The following is a 21,046-nucleotide window of genomic DNA, read 5'->3' on the forward strand; positions in this document are numbered from 1 at the left end:
CGGAAAACGAACCCGTGTCCCCTGCATCGGCAAGCGGACTCTCAACCACTGTGCCAACAGGGAAGCCCCCAAGCTAATTTTTATAAATTGTATTTATCATGAAAATTTCAAACGAACAAAAAAGAGAGAATAATACAATGAATATATTCAGTATCTAATTGAACAAATAGCAGGATTTTTATTCAAGTCAATATTTTGATTCCCTCCTGTCTTGATTCCTGAATTTTATTTTTCATTTGTTTCCATATTTAAAAAAAAATTAAGAAACTTCACATACAATCTGGATTTGTGACTGCCCTTGGGGAAAAGAAAAAGAAAAAAGGAAACCCTGGCAACACTGGACAGCCTGGCAAGAATCAGATGATTCTGAGAAGCTACCTGCTTTAAACTGGGTTCAAGCTCTCCAGTTTGTCATAATCTCCACCCATCCCAACATGGATACCAAATGTCAGTTTGCCACTCACCATAAAGCTTAAACTGTTGCTTTTATTACGTCAAATTTTCCCCTCCTCCCTACTTATTTATATTATCTGTCTGGCTCCTGTAGGCATTTGAATTTTTGGTCCTTGCTCTACAGACGGCCTTTTTAGTCTACCTACAAAAGATCAAATCCAGTAAAACATAATCACAGTGTTTGAGTGTTCATAACAGCTTTACCATAAGAAGAAAAAATTATGTACAAAATGTGCATCAGCATGTAAATGGACATATTGTAGTCTAATCATATGGTGGAATACTACAGCAGCACTAAAAAGGAATGAATGATTGCTATACACAACCATATGGATGAATCTCAAAATAATTGTACTGAGTAAAGAAATAAAACAAAAAAGAAAGTATTATTATTATTATTATTATTCTGACAAAGCAGATCAGTGGTTGCCTGAATGGACGAATAAAGGCAGGGAGGGATGGATTACAAAGGTCTATGAGGCAACTTTTGGAGTTGATGGATATATTTATTATATTGATTATGGTGATGGCTCCATAGGTTTATATAGGTTACAGATCATTAAATCATACACTTTAAATATGTGTAGTTTATTATATGTCAATCACACCTCAATACAACTGTAGCAAAATAAAACTAAACCCTCAAAACAAAACAAACAAACAAAACACCAAGTATCTGCCATGTATACTAGTAAGTGCTCAATGCATGTCTCCCTAAATACCATTGACAGAAGATGCTTATATTCACTAATTGTTTACATGTATTCAGAAAAAAAATTGCAGTTCTGGTCCTAGTAACTTGTTATTAAATTTTGATCCATAGAAATATCATAACACTAAGATTAAAGAGAAAATCCAAAAGCTTCTGGAAATGGATAACAGTGGCTGCTTCTTGAGAGGAGAACTAAGAGGGTAAGGGAAAATGATAGGTAAGTAACTTTTTGAACTGGTCACATGCATGTAATATTTATACTAAAAAAGTTCTTTTTCTCGGGCTTCCCTGGTGATACAGTGGTTGGGAGTCCGCCTGCTGATGCAGGGGACACGGGTTCGTGCCCCGGTCTGGGAGGATCCCACATGCCGCGGAGCGGCTGGGCCCGTGAGCCATGACCGCTGGGCCTGCGCGTCCGGAGCCTGTGCTCTGCAGAGGGAGGGGTCGCAGCGGTGGGAGACCCCTGTACCACCAAAAAAAAAAAAAAAAAGTTCTTTTTCTCAGTGTAATAACAAGGGTTCTTATAAGGGCACATCGGAGAGGAGAGAGGATGTGACCACAGAAGCAGAAGCTGGAGTGATCTGAAGAAGCAGCCATGAGCCAAGGAACGCGAGCAGCCTCTAGAAGCTGAAAAAGGCAAGGAAGTGGATTCTCACGTAGAGCCTTCAAAAGAACTCAGTCCTGTGGACACTATTTAGAGCTTCTGACCTCCAGAACTGTAAGATAATAAACTTGTGTTGCTGTAAAGCCACTAAGTTTGTGACAGTGTATTACAACAACAATAGGAAACTAATATTAGACCCCAGTTCATCTCACAGTCCAGATATCACTTATGTAAGTCTGATTAAATTAGTATGAAACATGCAAAAAAAAGTTCTTTTTAAGAAATAATGATTTTCTTTAGGGCTTCCCTTGTGGCACAGTAGTTAAGAATCCGCCTGCCAATGCAGGCGACATGGGTTCGAACCCTGGTCCGGGAAGATCCCACATGCCGCAGAGCAGCTAAGCCCGAGCGTCACAACTACTGAAGCCCGCGCGCCTAGAGACCGTGTTCCGCAACGGCTATTTGAAACTCTACAAGAAATAAAGCCAAACAAAGCAGCTTACCGCTCAAGTGTGAAGCACAAATATTTGGGCAGGGGATAATAAGGAAAGAGAATCCGTTTGATCCTGATACTCTGCACATTTTCCTTTGAGTGGCTTTCTAGTGGATGTGACAGATGTCTTGAAGAGAAGAAAATGTAATCCTGGCACTCTCCATAGCCTGGAAGCTGGCTGTTAATTTTGAGTCAACTAATAGACAAAACACAAAAGATATTGACTGTGTTTAAGGGAGGTGAGTAGGTGGGAAGGAAGAATGGTGGTATTAATATCAGAGAGTCGAAATACTATCTAAGGTTGAAATATTGTCTAGAGTTTCACAGTGTACTACTAAAAGTTACAAAGATAACCAACAAAAGAGCTAAAATTAATGTAACTCTTAAATATTGGAAGAATGGATGTTAACATAATCCTTATCTTTTGTACCAAGGAGTTGTTAGATATTGTCTAAAGCTGATATAAGCATATTTAGAAATACTGAAGTAATCACAAACAAAAATATGCAAAAGAGGTTGTCCCTGGGGACTGGTCCTAGAGGTAGAAAGGATTAGCATGAGATTTGTTGCTTTTCATCATAAATTCTTTTGTGCTATCTGATTTGTTACAATTTAATTTGTTTCATTTTATTTGTTGTCATATGCGCATTTCTTTGACTGGAAAAAGAAATTAGAGGCTGGTTGCTCTGTTTATATGGAAACAATATTTCAGACATCTACCTTTATCAAGGTTGACTCCCTAAAATATGTCAGGCATTATTCTAGATCTTTTAAAATGAAATTCCAAGGATACCAAGACACTTGGACTAAGCAAATGGTTGTTACACTGATACTTTATTCTCTACCCTAAATGATATTTAAGAGCTCTTAACTCTACCTTCATGAGTTCCAGCCCTCTGCTTATGAGATTTCTTTTTTAAAGTGTCTGAGTAGTTCTGTTCCTCCATTTTGGGGGGATAGCATTTTGCCTGAACCCAGGTTACTGATTCTGAAAGGGGAGGTCTTCTGGCTCTGTCTTATTACCCATCTTGGGACAGAATTAATTGCTCATGTTTAGAAGGAATTGAAAACAAATGGTATGGAAAAATCATGGTTTAATCTGATAGGTAGGACACTGTGGCACATTACTGCCACCAATTGGCAGCACACCTTAATTGCAAGAGTAGAAAAGAAGGGAAAACCATTTCTGATTTTTGCGAAAGTCTGGCTGATAAACAACAGTAAATATCCTGTAGCCAAGTGAAAAATGCAAAGGAAGAATACTTGATTTTGGGAGAGTAAAATGGGACAGTGGTCATGATCCCCAAAATACTGTTTTAGATATTCATGTGGTATGTGGAAGTAGTCAAAGTGAAGTGTGAGAAAGCATAATCAGAAGACTTTTCTGTAGTCTAAATATCCAGTAGCTGTGTCTAGAACTCTGTAAAAGTCATGGAAAAGGGAACAATCATGAATCAAATGTTACTTTGAAAAGTTTTTCTTACAAGATCTATATGAGGAAAATTACAAAACTCTGATGAATGCAAACAGAAAAGAGCTAAATAAATGAGGAGATGGATAGGAAGACTCAATATCATCGATGTCAGTTCTTCCTAACTTGATCAATAGATTCAATGCAACCCAAATCAAAATCCCAGCAAATTATTTTATGGATATCAACAAACTGATTCTTAAGTTTATATAGAGAGGCAAATGACCCAGAATAGCCCTATAATACTGAAGGAGAAGAACAAAGGTAGAGGACTAATGCTACCCGACTTCAAGACTTATTATTAAGCTACAGTAATCAAAACAGTTGTGATATTGGCAAAAGAATAGACAAATAGATCAATGGAAGAGAATAGAGAGCCCAGAAGTAGACCACCATAAATATAATCAATAGATCTTGCAATACAGTGGAGTAAAGATAGTCTTTTCAATAAATGTTGCCGGAAGAACTGGACACACATATCCAAAAAAAAAAGGAGAATCTAGACATAGATCTTACATCCTTCACAAAAATTAACTCAAAATGGATCATAGACCTAAATGTAAAGTGCAAAACTATGAAACTCCTAGATGATAACTTAGGAGAAAACCTAGATGACCTTGGGTAGGGTGATACCTTTTTAGGTATCACCCAACACCAAAGACATAATCCATGAAAGAAATAATTGATAAGCTGGACTTCAGAAAAATTAAAAACTTCTGCTCAGCAAAAGACAATGTTAAGAGAATCAGAACACAAGCCACAGACTGGGAGAAAATATTTGTAAAAGACACATCTGATAAAGGACTGTTATCCAAGATAGACAAAGAGCACTTAAAACTCAACCGTAAGAAAACAAACAACCCAATTTAAAAATGGGCCAAAGACATTAACAGACATCTCACCAAAGAAGATATACAATGGCAAATATGCATATAAAAAGATGCTCTACAGCACAAGCCATCAGAGAAGTGCAGATTAAAACAACAATGAGATACCACTATATACATATTAGAATGGCCAGAAACTGGAATACTTTCAACACCAAGGATGTGGAGCAACAGAAACTCTCTTAATTGTCAGTGGGAATGCAAAATGGTACAGCCACTTTGGAAGACAATTTGGCAGTGTCTTAGAAAACTAAAGATATTCTTACCATATGATCCAGCAATCACACTCCTTGATATTTACTCAAAGGGGTTGAAAACTTATGTCTGCACAAAAACATGTATAGGAATATTTATAGCAGCTTTATTTATAATTGCCAAAACTTGGAAGCAACCAACATGTCCCTCAGTAGGTGAATGGGTAAATAAACTGTGGTACATCTGGACAATGCATTATTATTCACTATAAAGAAATGAGCCATCAAGCCATGAAAAGACATGGAAGAGGCTTAAATGCATATTACTAAGTGAGAGAAGCCAGTCTGAAAAGCCTACCTACCATATGACAAGTAAAAAAATCAGTGGTTGCCAGGGATGAGGGAGGAGGAGGGAAGAATACACAGAGCACAGAGGATTTTTAGGGCAATGAAAAAACTATTATGATATTATAATGATGGATGTATGTCATTATACATTTGTTCAAACCCACAGAATGTACAATACTAAGAGTGAACCCTAAGGAATCACCTATGGACTTTGGGTGATTATGATGTGTTAATATAGGTTCTTCCTCAGTAACAACTGTATCATTTTGGTTGAATGATGCTGATTACAGCGGAGGAGGCTATAATGGGTGTAGGTAGAGGGTATATGGGAAATCTCGGTTCCTTCCTCTCAATTTTGTTGTGAACCTAAAACTGCTCTAAAAAAATTAAGTCATTAAAAAAAAAAAGGTTCTGTGAAAGGAATGCCATCATTATTGTCATGAAACAAGTTGGCTGATCGTCTTTTACTTTAAGCAGGACTCTAAGGTCAATGGAATAACTTTGAAATCTTCTTCATGCTAAAATTATCCAGAAGGGAAAAAGACATAAGTTCAGCCAAATTTTAAAAGGAGTTCTGCCATCTAAATAGTCACAAACTAGCTTTTTATGTTATAAGGCAAAGATCTTCACATTATTGGTTAATAAATGTTAGCCATTTAGTCTGTAAAGCATTTATATTACATTTACATTAATGTGTAATTCTGTAAATGCAATTTTAAGTTTATAATATTAAATTTAATATTATATTTTTGGACCAGGTTGGCTAAAAGATTGAGTTGAAATAAAAGCTTAAGGGGCATGTGCTTTTTTTTTTTTTTTTTTTTTCCGGTACACGGGCTTCCCACTGCTGCAGCCTCTCCCGTTGCGGAGCACAGGCTCCGGACGCGCAGGCTCAGCGGCCATGGCTCATGGGCTCAGCTGCTCCGCAGCCTGTAGGACCTTTCCGGATCAGCGGAACGAATCCATGTCCCCTGCATCGGCAGGCGGACTCTCAACCACTGCACCACCAGGGAGGAAGCCCTCAGCATGTGCTTCTTTAGACATCTAACCTATCAACCTGAATCTTCAAAGTGGGCCCGGTCTCATTTCAGATAATTTGAAACGAACAATGAGGTAGAAATTCCAAAGGGCACCAGAAAACTTGGACTAAGCAAATGTTTGTTCTATTGATACTTTATTCCCTATCCCAAATAATACTTAAGAACCCTTAGCACCTACCTACACTAGTTCCAGGTATTCTTTCTGACATTTTGTTCATACCTCTGACTTGAAGCTGTTAATGAAAACTGCGGTGTTTGAAAATCTTTGCCAAGAACTTTGGAATCTTGATTAAGAATTTCATGAAAGCAGAGGCTCCTGGGAAATGTGTGATTCTGCAATAAAGTTAACTTGTTATAGGACCTATTACTTTATCTTACCAAATAGCTAAAGCTTGAATGTATCTGAAATTACAATGCTATTAAGAGAAATCAGGAAACTTGAATAAGAAAGATGCATTACCTTAAATGTTGAATTTTGGGCTGGAGCTGAATTTTGGGCAAGAAAGCTGAATATGAGGAATGTTAGTTAAGAGACAATCAGGAACAGATAGTAATATAAAGAGACTTTTGAAGAGAAAGGATAGTAGAGGAGAACAGAGAGCTAGGAGTTGAACTATGGATTGGAAAAAAGAGGAGGCGCTAGCCAAGGAATCAGAAGACCAGGAAACCAGGTAGGTTGTAGATCCCAGGAATTGTCTTAAAAAAGGGGGAAATAGGGTTTCAAGGAGGGTGTAGGATTGGGTGTGCCAAGAAAAAGAGGATGAGAAAATGGTTGTGACCTGAAAGTGTAAATTCAGTTTGTTGTTATCGGTTAGATTGATAAAAGCTAAGGAATAAGGTGGTAATGAAGGTGGGAGACTGCTTCTTTTGAGAAATGTGACAGTGAAAAGAAGGCTGATTGATAGTATTGTAACTGGAGGGAGTAGTAGTACTGAAATTTTTAAAATGACCATGGAAACTGCTGAAAAACAGAAGCCAATGGCAAGATGTTGAAGATATAACCACCTAGGAAAGTGGTGGAAGGTGGAAATGGGAAGGGACGGCATACGTAGTCCAGGAAGAAAGACTAGCTTTGGAGAGAAGGGGGGGAATGGGTTAATTTGGTGAGAATTTGAGAGGTCATGAACAGGGTGTGGTTACAGATATTTTAATACGGAGAGAATATCAAACCGGAATTGGAATTCCATAGGTTTTATCCCTGGAAACTAGATGATTTTATCTATTAGTATGGATTGGGACTGGCACCTTAACAAGGAAAGCTTCAATAGTCCTTGGGGAGAATACGATAGGAAGTCAACCAAAGATGAGTGAAAAAAATTGTAAGTGGGAGTGCAGTCACAAATTCATACCAAGCAGGTAGAATTGTGACTTCCTCCAGTGAAAACCCACATACCTGTGACCCTTGGGAGAGAAATCAGAAATACGGGTAATCTACTGGAGACTGGCCGTTAAGACTACTAAAAAAGAGTTGAGCGATTCTAAGGCAAGACAGAAATAGAGCTGGGTATAGTAACAGAGATTTAGTCATAAATGGGGCTGATGACCTGGGAGACTAAGGATTCACTTTTGTATTGAAAGTTGTGAGTGGGTGAAAGGTAGAAGCCACGGCCACAGAGAGGCGGGTGGAGAGTAGGGAAAGGCGACGTTCAGCGGCATATTTTGGTCATGATCTCACGTTAATCAACTTTCCCTTTTGGCAGCTAAAAGGCTAGGATTTTCACGTCCATTTCACAGCTACTGAGAGTAGTCCTAGGCTGTGGAAGGTGAAATCTGATTCCAAAGCAGAGGCTATATTTTCCCAGTCTACCTACATTCTTTACTCACTAACTAGCCAATGCTGCCGCCTTATGCAAAGCCGGCACCACGGAGAGGATCTGCTTTACAGACGCAGGGACGACGCCAATCGGCCTGCGGCGAGCAGTGTTGGGTCTAGATCGGCGGCGAGGGAGGTCCCAAACAGTTCTCGAAACCTTTACACCAGCGCCGGGGGAAGCGGCTCGTCAACAGTCAACAATAAATCGCTAGTACAATGCTAAACTCTGAGGCCCTCATGAAACCCAAGAGAGGCGGGAGCAGAGTTTTGTGCCGCCACCCCCTCGCGTTTCCGCAGAGCTCGTCCCGGGCGGGGGATGGGGGTAGCAGGAGCCGGGCGGGGCTGCGGGGAAGCGCCAGTCCCGCGACCCGGGGAGGGGCCTCGGTGGAGGGGCCGGGGGCGGGTTTCCCTCCCAGGTCTCGGAAAAGCTCCAAAAATGGCGGGCAGCAGCTCAGCTAGCGGGGCGCGCAAGCGCCGCCGCGGCCATCCTTCCGCCCGCCTCGGGCGGCCACGAACAGTCTACAGGGCCGTCACGGAGAGGTATCCGCCGCTCGCGATTGGCTGAGCTGGGCCAGCGCTCCGTGCGGGGGCCGGGCCGCCACGCAGCGGCCACGTTTCCCGCCCCGCTGGCGCGCGTGCGCGTAATCCCCACAGGAAAGCGTTTGCGCGCGTCCCCGCCGCGGCCGCCTGCTCGCGCCTCAGCTCCCTCCCCTTTCCGGGCAGGTCCGTCCCGTCAGCGAGGCAGTAAGCACGGCGGCCAGCAGAGGGCGGTCCGGACCCAAGTCTGCAGCGGCGCCATTGGCGTGTGGAAAATGCCACCAGATGGCGGGTTAGGATTGCAGCTCCGTTGAAGGCGCGGCCCCCGCTCCCGAACCCCCGGCGACCACCCCGTAACAACCCCCCCACATCGGGAATAACACACCGGAGACTTTTGGGGGGAAACTAGGTCGACGGCCGGCTGCGCCCGGATGGGCAGCTGAGGTGAGTGCGGGCGGCGGCGACGGCAGCGGGGGGCGGGAAAGAGGGGGAATGCGGCGGCAGCGGCGCGGGGGCTGGAAGCGCCGATCCAAGATGGAGGCCGGGAGAGAGCGAGAGAGCGCGAGCGGGGAGCGGGCGGGCCGGGCGCGGGCCCCGCGCGGGGGAGGGAGGCCGCGCGGGCCTGTGCGGGGCGCGGCGGTCGCCGGCCGTCCGGGAGCCGGGGGGAACGACTGTGGGCGCGGCGGGCGCCCCGGAGCCCTGGTCGCTCCGCACCCCTCTCGCGGGCCCCGAAAATTGTGCCCCCGCCCGTTCAGGCACTACGGCGACGGGCGCGGAAGCCTTTGTGGCGCGCTCGGGCCCGCCGCCAAGCCCGCCCTCCGCCCCCCCGCCTGGACTCTCGGGACTCGCCCGCGCCCGGCGGGGCCGGGCCGAGGCGGGCTGGTGCGAATGCCGCCCGCCGCCCTGCGTTTCTGCGGTGTTTTAGCGGCGGTGGCGGCGTCACATGACAACAAGCTCGCCTCGGCGGAGGGACCGGGGGGTCGCTCGGCGTGGCGGCCGGCCCAGGCCTCTTCTCGGTGGGGTGGAGTGGGGGGCTGGCGCTTGGGGCAGAGGGGACGTCGAAGCCGGGCTTTCCCGCTATCTGCCCTCCCCGCCCCCGACGGAGGCCTCCTTGTGAAACGTGTCCAGGCCGGAGCACTGCCCCGCTAGTTTGCCAGCCCCCCAGGAGACGAGGCCAATAAAAGTTGTTTTCCCTCCTTTCTCGGGGTGGTGGTGGTGGTGAAGAGCTGGGAAACTGGAGTGCCTGGATTTGGACCTGGGCCTTGATTGGAGAGTCCAAACGGGGTGCTTCTTGTGTGCTGTAGGGACTAAGAAATTTTCAGGTTTTAGGATTGTCACGTCACCCCTTCCACCAACATTTGACATTTTACCGATTTTCTTCACATTGCAGAGAATCGTGCCCCGGGCGTATAAATCACGGGATGGTTTTGGACGCTTATAGACTCAAAACGATGCTGTTTGTATGTGACGACAGCGAATTATTTGCTGTTAAAGTCGATGTTAAGATGATGAATATATAGTTTATTCCTTCTCGTGGTTGTGACTAGAAAGGACTTTATTTTGCATCTCTTAGCAAACATAGTGTTTAGGAAAGTATTTGACTAGGCATGAAGAAAGTTGTGTGATTTGTAACTTACGTGGAATTTGACTACACCTTTTAGATTTTCCTGTATCTTTTTAAGAAAATTACAAATTCTGATGGTGAAGCACTTAGGAAAATACATATAACAGTGAAAATAAAAACAGCCTGTGTATTGTATGATATATTGTACCACGTTGTCATATTTATAACGTACGAAATGTTCAGGCTAAACAAATTTGCCCAAGGGGGGAAATAGTGAAAGATTCGGAAAGGTTGTTTACTTGCTTTGGATTTTTGAGAATAGTTATAACACAATTTGTTTGCTATCTAAATAAAGTACTAGAAAACCGACAAGCGTTTTGCTAAAGTTTTCATTACATTTCAAAATGTACATTGTTTTTTCAAATGGTCTACCCATGGTCATTTTTACAACCAAACTACTTTTGATTGGAAATTTTTCAGTATCCACTTTAGTTTTGACATTCTGACAAAGCCAAGGGGTATTTAAGTAGATTTGAAATACGGGAAATTATGTTACTAGGAACGCTTCCCTTGAAGACAGTATGCAGGTACTGTTGATTTGAATGGCTCTTTTAAAGCCTTAAGGGGGCTGTGGTAGGGGAGAAGAGCGCCCTGGACTGAAGTTACTTTAAACATACCCTAGGTTTGTGATCTTTGGGGTGTCACTCTTCCAGCCTTTCTTTCCTCATCACTAAAATGAAGGTAATAAATTATATGGTAGTTGTATAACAAGCTGTGTGTGGAAAAGCCCTTCTTAATCATTAAAACTGTAAAAATTTATGTAATTTTATAGTTTTAATCTTTTTCCTTGATTCTGGATCTTATATCTTCATAATCAGTGCTGTGAGGAGATACAGTGCACTCTGGAGAAAAAGATGTCTCTTCCCCCTTTTTATCCTTTTCTGCTTTGTCCTATGTTGATGGAGTGTATTAGTTTTCTTTTTATGTATAGCGAAGTACCACAAATGTACTAGCTTAAACAACACCCATTTAGTAGCTCACAGTTTCTGTAGGTGAGAAATCTGGGTACTTTGGGCTCGCTTTTCATCATCTCACCAGGCTAAAATCAAGGTGTTAGCTGTGGCTGCAGTTCTCATCTGAGGCTCATGACCTTCTTCCATGCTCACTACTTGTTGGCAGAATTTCCTTGTGGCTGTATGACTGATGTTGCCATCTTCTTTCTAGCTGTTGGCCAAGGACCTTTCTCAGTTCCTTACCACATGTTCACGTAGGCATTTCACATCATGGCTGTTTGCTTTCATCCAGGCAAGCAGAAGTCAGTTGCTCTGGCTTCCTCTGTCTCTGTCCTTTGGACTCCCTTTTAAGACCCCTTTTTAAAGCTGATCTGATTTGGTCAGACCCACTCAGGAAGATCTCCTTTTTGGTGAACTCAACTGATTAGGGAACTTAAATACATATGCAAAGATCTATTTGCCATGTAACAATCTCAGGAGTGATGTTCCATTATATTTACAAGTCTCTCCCACACTCAAGGGGAGGGTTATATACTAGGGTGTGGGTCATTGTGGGTTGTTAGAATTTTGTTTGCCATGGGGAAAGAAGTATCTTTACAGTTGCTTCTTTAGAATCTGGATGTACAAGAAGAGCACATAGGCAGAGCAGTGTAACCCCACCTGGTGAGTTTACTCATACTGGTTTTGTCTTCATCCTTTTTCCGTTTTGTATTTCATGGTATCTCAGTTGAAGTGCGTCCCTCTATAAAAGCATTTAATTGCATTTAGAGGAAATTAAAAATAAAAGTTAAAAAGTTAAGTAAAAAGAAAAAAGACAATAGAGATTATGTAATTCTCATTACTGCTTGATACCTATTGTTTTCTCATTTTAGGGATGAGATTGAATCTCAGGGAAGTTAAGAAATTTAAATGCCTAAGATCACACTCTTATTAAGTGACAGGTAGATTCATAAACTCATTACACCAGACATTTGCTGTGTGTGATTGGTCCAGCAACTTTTGAAGAAGGGATTATGAAAAAGAATAGTTATTTAAAATAGAGTAGGGATATTATTGGTGGACAAAGAGGGTAGCAGAAATTGGTCATGGTATGCGGGAGGTTTAACAGTCCAAGAAGCAAAACACCTTCAAGAGGAGGCAATTAGGACAGTTTTAGTTAAGAATAACAAGATTTAGAGACTATAACCAGGAGTTAAAATTGTTCGGGAGGTACAGCTTAATTTCTTAATAGAGAGGTGATATAGTAAGCGCTTGGAAAATCTTTGTTAGCTGAATTAAAATATGAATCTCTAGAATTTAGATGATTCTTGGTACTGTGACGCTCTGTAGGGAAAGGTAGGAAGCAGAGACCTAAGAGGATGCTCTTGCATAAGCCCAAGAAAGAGATGATTCTTGAGGTGGGAATTAGGATGTGTCTACAGAGAAGGATGGATCAGTTTTCTGTCATTTTGGTAGTCAAGAGGATGGGATCCCAACTTCCTATGTTTTAGTGCTGAGAGAAACCTTGTCTTATTGACAAATGTGATTCTTTTTAAGTGAGCTTTAAGTAGGTCATAGACCAGTTTGTTTTATAGAATCCTTTTTCTGTTTCACTCCTTATTTCTTCTTTCAGGTTTCTTCTCCCTCTTCTAATTCTTTAAGCCAGTTAGTGCTTAAAGGACATCTCAATCCTGCCTTCTTTATAAGATACATCCTTAGTATTATGGGCCTAAATGATGTACCAGTTAGTTGCCCAAATTTCTCTAAGGAGTTTTGCTGTAATTAAACAGCTCTAGAGGTGGCTTTTAACTTGCTAGAAGCTCAAAGTTACAAAAACATTTTATGTTGTGACCCAGTACAAACACACAAACCATGGAAATAATGTCTAACCTTTATGTGGTACACGCTGATTTTTTAATTTTTTCTTTTTTTTAAATTAAGAATGCTGGTTGCAACTCACCTATGTGCTATCATGACTTACAGCAACCCACAGCCGAATTATAATCTCATTGGTAATTGGGAGAGTGCAAAGTAGAACCATAAGAAGAAATCATTTCACTTCTACCAGATTGGCAAACATTAAAAATTCTGATAATATCAAGTGTTAATGAGAATGTGGGGAAATCAGACTCCCACTTTTGGAGGGACATAGTCATTTTGCAAAAGAAAATGATTTGTAGTAAGTTGAAGAATACATGTACCATAAACCTAGCAGTTATACTTATGTCTTTATATTTCTGATGAGAGATATTCTTGTATGTTGGGGTAGGTGAACAAAAATATTTGCAGTAGCCAAATTTAGCAACAAAGTGCTCATCATTCTACCACAGGTTTTCAAACACCAGTGGTGGTTTTCAAATGTTAATCTTGATGCCTAGGATAACCTCACTTGATCACAGTGTATTATCCTTTTTATGTTTAATATTTTGTTAGGGCTTGAGGATATTTCTTCATCAGGGATATTATTTTGTAGTTTTCTTTGGTTGTAATTTTTTTTCAGCTTTCAGTATTAGGATTATGATGGCCTCATAAGATAAGCCGGGGAGGTGTTCCCTCTACTGACTGAAACACTGTGCAATATTCCTTGACTGTTTGATAGAATTCATCAGTGATACCATTTGAACTTACATTTTTTTGTGTGTGTGGGAAGACTTTTGGTAAATTCAAATTCAATTTTTTACTAGACATAGAGTTATTCAGATTTTGTTTCATCTTATGTTAGTTTTGTTGTATTTTTAAAGGAATTTGTTGACATTAGTTGTTTATAAAATTCCCTTGTTATCCTTTGACTGCTTGTAGGATTTGTAGTGATATCTCTTTAATTTCTGGTGTTGTTAATGTGTTCTTTCTTTTTTTCTTGGCCAGTCTAATTCTTGGTTTATCTATTTGTATCTCTTTTCAAAAATAACATTGCTAATTTTCTCCATTTGTCTTTTCTCTCTCATTTGTTTCTGTTCTTTATAATTTTCTTTCCCCCATGTGTTTTGCTTTTCTTTTTCTAGCTTCTTAAAGTGGTCATAGATTTCAGACATTTCTTGTTTTCTAATGTAAGCATTCAAAGCTATAGCTTTTCCTCCAAGCACTGCAACATCCCACAGATTTTGATATTTTTATTATCTTTTAGTTTGAAATAGCTTCTGATTGCTTTGTGATTTCTTTGTTGACCCACGGATTATTTAAAAGCGTGTTGTTTAATTTTCATGTATTTGGGATTATTTTAGATTTCTTGTTATTGATTTCCAACTTAATTTTATTTTGAGGTCTTGAGATATATTCTGTATGAATTTAATCTTTTTAAATGTACTGAACCTTGTTTTATGGTTCATCATATGGTTTATCTTGGTAAATGTACCTTTCACACTTGAAAGAATATTCTGCAGTTGTTGGGTGTACTATTCTGTAAATATCAATTAGATTAAAGTGCTTTGGTAGCATTTTTCAAATCATTTATGTCTTGGGTTTTGTTTTATTTGTTTTGTTTTTTTTTACTCTAGTTCTATTCAGTTGCTGAGAGGGATATTAAAATATCCAACTATGACTGTGGAATTATCTGTTTCTCCCTTAATTCTGTTAATTTTTGCCTCATGTATTTTGAAGCTCTGTTATTAGGCACATACAATTTATGATTATTAGGTCTTTCTGATGAATTGGGCTTTATGAAATGTCCCTCTTTATCCCTGGTAATAGTCTTTGTCTTAAAATCTGCTTTTTCTGATATTAATATAGCCACTCCAACTTTCTTGAGCTTACTGTTTCTGTAATGTATTTTCTTCCATCCATTTACTTAGAACTCTTTTTTCCTTTATATTTACAGTGTGCCTCTTGAAGGCAGCATATAGTTGGGTTTTGCATTTTTTATCCTTTCTGACAGTGTGGAAGTGGAATCTATCAGTTATAATAAACATTGATTATGTGCTAATGCCTGTCAAGCACTGAGATTTTACCCTACTTGCAGACTAAGTTAACCTGCTACAGTTTATTGGAGTCATGAGACTCCTTGGTCAGAAATGAAGAACAGTGCATTACAGCAAGAGCAGTAGCCACAGTTATTAGTGTCAGATCTTGGAGCCCCAGTTTGTACACGGTAGGGTGAAGATGTGACACTTGCACATGCATTGGGTTGTGTTAGAGGAGGGGAATCCCAAGCTTAGAGAAACTGGAATCTTTATAATGGGTTGTAAGCATACCTCTCCTTTTCTTGAGGGAGAGATGCTATTTCTTTTTTCCAAGATTCTACAAATATACTTGAAAAGATTGGATCAAAGGCAGTCGGTGCCTCTGTTTTCCAGACAGGCAGAAAAACAAGAGACCCATGGAGAATTGTCTTTCAAAACTGCCCAGTGAATTTTCTCAATTTCCTCTATGTTATTAGCTTAGATTTTTCTTTTATTTCTTACATGGCCCCAACCTAGCTTTCTAGCTCTGTCTCTGTGCTGTACTTCCCTGTAGGTTTTATGCTCTCACCAGTTTGATTACATAGTTATATTCCCCGCCCCCCCACCCCATGTCTTTGTTCTGGGGTATAATGTGTGTGTAAGAAACACTCATGGAGTGTTTACTGTATACCAGTAAATATTTTACAGTAACCCTGTGAGGAAGTTGTTGTTATTATGTTGCTGCTATCTGTTTTACAGGTTAGATTAAACTTATTTAATCTTAAATTAACTAAATTAAGTTTATTAGATTTGCTTAAACCTCTCAAGTTTGTGATGAGGGAGGGACACATTGTAGAGAAGTTTTTGGAGTATTCTATTTCTTGATGTTAGTAGTAGTTACATGGAGTATTCACTTGATGATTCTTTAAACTGTTATCTAGATTTTATGTATTATGCTGTATAATTGATATAGCTCACAAAGAAAGGAAAAACAGAAAAAACAAACACTGAGCTGTAGAATCTGTGTAAAATCTTTCCTGATAACTTCAGCCAACAGTTATCACCGTCTTTGTATTTTCATTTACTGTAAATGCATTATTGCATTTATTGTTGGCACCATAAGATTTGGTAAGTGGTGGTGTTCATAAGGCACGGTATTTTGTAGACTAATTGTTGCAAGGCCAGACAACTAATAAATGAGAGAGCCAGGATTTAAATCCAGACTTACTCTCAGAACCCACACTCTAAATCTGTTAAAAGGGCATTTTTATCTCAGCCTTATTTATGCTTTTTGTAATCTTTTGAAGTTTATTTTACAGAGATTTGGTTTTCTTTTTCTATCATATAACAGTCATGAGGTCTTGAGTAGAACACTTAATTTCTAGAGGCCTCAGTTGTCTTATCTCTGTGATGGGAATCCAATTAAAATTTTTTCAGCAAATATTAATATGAGTGCTTAACTCCATGACTAGTAGTGAGTATATAAAGTTGTTAAATACATAGACTTTGCTTTTAAACAACTTCTATTTTATGGGGAGAGATTAAAAACTGAAACCAAACCCCAAAGCAACAAAACAAATAGGGATACTACCTGAAATGTTGTGAGGGCTTTAGGTTCAGGATACTTTGGAAGCATAAAGTGCAGAGGTAAGAGGACAAGCCCTTCTCCTTGTCAGGTCCCCCCAAATGATAGATTATTTTTAATAGGTCAGGAAGAGTTGGAAGAGTTTTTCAGGATAGTCCTTTTATTTTCTAATTGAGATAACAATATTTAAGTATTACCTTTTTAGGCTCTTTGACAAGATTTCTCTGCATAATTGTTGAGTTGGTTTAAAGGTTCAGGTAGAGGTTTGAGACACCACTGCTTGTCTCCTCAATCTTAGGCAGAAAAAAAGTTTTATACATAGTCAAGCATGAACATGACCTGATTGTCTCTTTTGAGGTCCCTTATTCCCTCTGTTATTCTAAAGGTCTGTCGATTCTATTATATCATGTTATTATTTTTTCTTATCTCATTTAGAGTACTGAGAGGTAGGCTTTCTCTTTTCTCTAGTAGAGATAGTACAAGGTAGCATACGTGCAGAAATTCTTACGACAGAATGCAAGATACAAAAGCTAAAGAATGTCTTAAGCTGTGTTCTGCTTTATTTTTAAAGCCTAAATTAACTTTCAGGAAGAAAATGCATTACTTACCTTCTACTGTTAGGGATAGTTAAAAAGTTTGTATGTTCACAGATGAAGGAAGCATTATCACATGATTAAGGGCTAAGAAAGCCATTATATATTGTCCAAGAGAGTTCCTGACACCTGAGTTACACAGCCTATGTCAAATTCTAACTCATCTCCTTCCTAGGCATGTAAACTTGGGCAAATTCTTTAACCTCTCTAAATCTCAGTTTTCTCACCTGTATAATTGGAAGTAATAAAAGCATGTCTCGGGCTTCCCTGGTGGCACAGTGGTTGAGAGTCTGCCTGCCGATGGCAGGGCACGCGGGTTCGTGCCCCGGTCCGGGAAGATCCCACATGCCGCGGAGAGGCTGGGCCCGTGAGCCATGGCCGCTGAGCCTGCGCGTCCGGAGCCTGTGCTCCGCAACGGGAGAGGCCACAACGGTGAGAGGCCCGTGTACCGCAAAAAAAAAAAAAAAAAAGGAAAGAAAAAAAACCAAGCATGTCTCGTGGATTGCTGTGTCAGTTAAAAAGTTAACTCTTAACTCTTAGACTATGTTGCATTGTATATAAATCCAAAAGACATTCATCTTAAATTTAAAAGGCGAATAAAATTATAATCCAGATAAGTCATAAGATTACTTTCCAGAAGCAAAGAATTTTAATTAATTGGTTCTTATTAGCACATAAAGCTAGTTTAATAAACTATTAATGAGAGAGGTCAGAGGATGAGGTACTCAGGTTAATAGAGAGGTGAGAGTTATAGCCAGTTTTCTGCTTATTGTTAAACGTATTTTAAAAATCAGGCTCTTTCTTTAGAAAGTACTGTATCTTGGAAAGCCATTGTAATGCTTCCTTGGTAATTGAGAAAATTTGAAGACTGTATCAGGATTTTTATTTATGAATATTAGCTTTGCATGTATAATTTTGCAAACAAAGAGACTTAGGAATGAATCTTTACCAAAAGCAAAACATAATCTTGAAAGTTACCTCTTTAAGTTCCTAGACAAAGTAAGATGGTTAGTTGGCTGCTTTTCCTCTCATTAAAATGGGGTAGAGAGAACAAAACCTGGGTTAATCTGAGTTTTTAAAAAAGTTTTGGATATTTAATATTTTATTTTATAAATGCAAAGGGAGTGTGATATAGGAGAGAGAAAACTAGTATAGGGCCAGTGACTTGAGTTTTAATTACAGCTTTACCACTAACTAGCTGTGTGCCTTTGAGTCACTACTTCTCTGAGCCTCAGTTTCTTTGTTGTAAAATTAGTTTCCAAGATTCCTGTAAATTTTTTAGTCCATGTTGAAATAATCAGGAAATCAGTTCTGAATCAGGTAATGCAAAGTTTTTGATTTTAAAGACTTTAGTTTTGAAAAACCTAAGTGTGTTACCAGCAGGCCCTTTTGTCTCATCTTCCAACAGGTTATTAGAATAATTCATGCTTTCCCCTAGCTGATTAGTGTACAGGCCAAATACGTTAATATTTAGGTAGTATTTATGGTTTTTGGTTCCAGCGATGGGTGTGTGTTTGCTTCTTTATTTGGTGAGAAAGAGATAGATTAGCAAGTGTCTTCATATAATTTTAGTCATTGTGAGTCATTCAAACATTTATTGAACATCTACAGTGAGCCATACACTGTGGGTATAAAAACATTAAAGCACAGTTCTTGTCTTCCTGATGTACAGAGAAGGCGATTCACGACTCAGAACTTAGGTGTGATATAACCTTCTCCAAAAATTCTTTCCTGACAGCCTTATTGCCCCTTCCTCCCATCGTCTCTCCCTTTCTCAAGTCCAGGATTGATCTAAGGGCTCTTCCTTTGTGTTTTACTGGTAGGCTGTGCCAGGGCTGCCATGACTGGTTAGGAATTGGTGGTGCTCTGCATAAAGGTGCCACGGCCAAGGGGCTAGGTGGGGGCTGAAATCCAGGTTTCATTCTGCTTGACCAACTGTCCATTTGCTTTTTTAGCATTTTCTAATTCGCCTGCCCAAAGGAGGCCTTTTCCCTCAGTTCTTGCAAAACAGCCTGTATATGGTAGTAGATATTTAACCTGTGCATTAGTATACCATTAAGAATATTCTGTAGTGTGTTTTTTCTGGCAGATAAGTTTTATAGTAGGTAATAAATGCCTTGAGGTGGTTTGTTGAAGTGAGCAAATGCTTCCTGAAGGCAAATTCTTATATAAGTTTTGAAAGAAAAGTGAAAGTTAGCCAAGCAAGAATGGGATGATGGAGATGGGAATGGCATTCCAGGTGAATATACAGGGACAATGTAGTGATGTAGTCTAGAGCCCAGTGGTTCTTAAATTGTGCTCCCTGCGTCAGCAGTATTAACATTACCTGAGAACTTGTTAGAAATACAAGTTCTTGGTCCTCACCCCAGTCCAATTGAATCAGAAATTCTTGAGATAGAGACCAGCAATTTGTGTTTTAACAGTGATTCTAATGCAGGCTGAAGTTTGAGAGCCACTACTATAGCCCACTTCTTGAGGAAGCATTATTTGACTGTGTGTGAAGAGCTTGGGGTTACCTATAGAGGAGTGATTAAAATTTAGGGCTGTAAGCAGTGACCAGAGTGCCTAGTGTGCCAAACTAGAGTTTGAACTTTGTCCTTAGGCTAGTGGCTGCACATTAGAATCACCTGGGAGCTTTAAAAATATACCAAAGAATGGGTGTGATCTACCCCAGACCAACTGACATCAAATCCCTGATTTTCTGATGCACAGAGGGTTCTGAAGTACATAACTGTCAGAACTTGGTTACTGATTTTAATAGTACACAGGTTTATTGAGAATGTGGCAAATACTATGTTGAGTAGCATGATAATAAACACAGCTATCTTATATAGGTATTACTCACATTTCACAGAGGAGGTAAAGTACCTTTTCCCAATATTACCTAGCTAGGAAGCGGTGGGTTTGAGTCCAGGTTTTTATAACTCTGAAGTCTAATCTCTTAAGCAACTTTTTTTTAAAACCTGGAGTTCATAAACTTAGATGGGAAAATAATATTTTCATTTTCCCTAACCTCTAAGTAAGATTTAGCATTTTCTTCAACTTTGAATGTAGGCAACAAATCACAGTTGTATAAGCAATGCTGTAACTTTGTTACCAATAGAAATGAGAAATATTTTCATATTAAATTACAGATGTTGCAGATCTGTATCTGCAGATACAGATATCTCAAAATATCTTTTATCCTAATCAGTGCTTTAAAATTGGGCTGTTAGACCCACCTCTAGATCTTTTATTTACTGTGTTAAAGAAGCACATACAATACTGTATCACAAGTTTTTTTTGATATGTTGATAATTATATTTGAATATAATTAATAACAAATTCCTTTTCTAAGTATGGTAGCCTTGGCAGAGAGTGTTTAGTAGGATAAGGTAGACAGGAAATAAAAAATTCATTTGTTTTGTTATCTTGTCGAATAGAGATCCTTAAAAAAGTCTCTCTTTCCTTCACCACTTCTCTTTTATTTGACTTGTTAAATAGATCAAAACCCAAGTTCTTCGTTACCTGTCAAAGTTATTAGATTAAAAACTACTTTGGGTTTAGAGTGCTTTTTTCCTAAGCACTTCTTAAAAAATTAGAAAAGATAAGCATTATCTCATCAGGCATTCTAACTATCCTGTAGTCTGTTACAGTGCTGTTTAATAGAACTTTCTGCAGTGATGGAAATGTTTTGTATATGTGCTATCCAGTATGGCAGCTGTTAACCATAATGATGCAAAGAAACAAAATAACAATAACATTAATAGTTACAGTATTTCCTATATACTAGGCACTGTTTAAGCATTTTACATACATTAACTTAGGTGATCCTTACAACAACCCCATGAGGTGGGTAGTATTGTTAAGTCTTAGTTTACAGATGAGGAAACTGAGGCATGGAGA

General features: G+C 39.8%; 1 protein-coding gene across 2 annotated transcripts in view; it reads left to right on the forward strand.

Moving 5' to 3' along the window:
• Positions 1-8,835: 8,835 nt before the first annotated feature.
• The window catches only part of STAG1 (STAG1 cohesin complex component), a gene marked incomplete at its 3' end in the record, with an annotated part of 421,944 nt that continues 409,733 nt past the window's right edge, over positions 8,836-21,046 (forward strand). For both annotated transcript variants that reach the window (XM_082655685.1, XM_082655684.1), the window contains exon 1: positions 8,836-8,996. The remainder of the gene's footprint in view (positions 8,997-21,046) is intronic.

Source organism: Grampus griseus (assembly GCF_964374135.1).
Source record: "Grampus griseus genome assembly, chromosome: 5".
Classification (NCBI taxonomy): domain Eukaryota; kingdom Metazoa; phylum Chordata; class Mammalia; order Artiodactyla; family Delphinidae; genus Grampus; species Grampus griseus.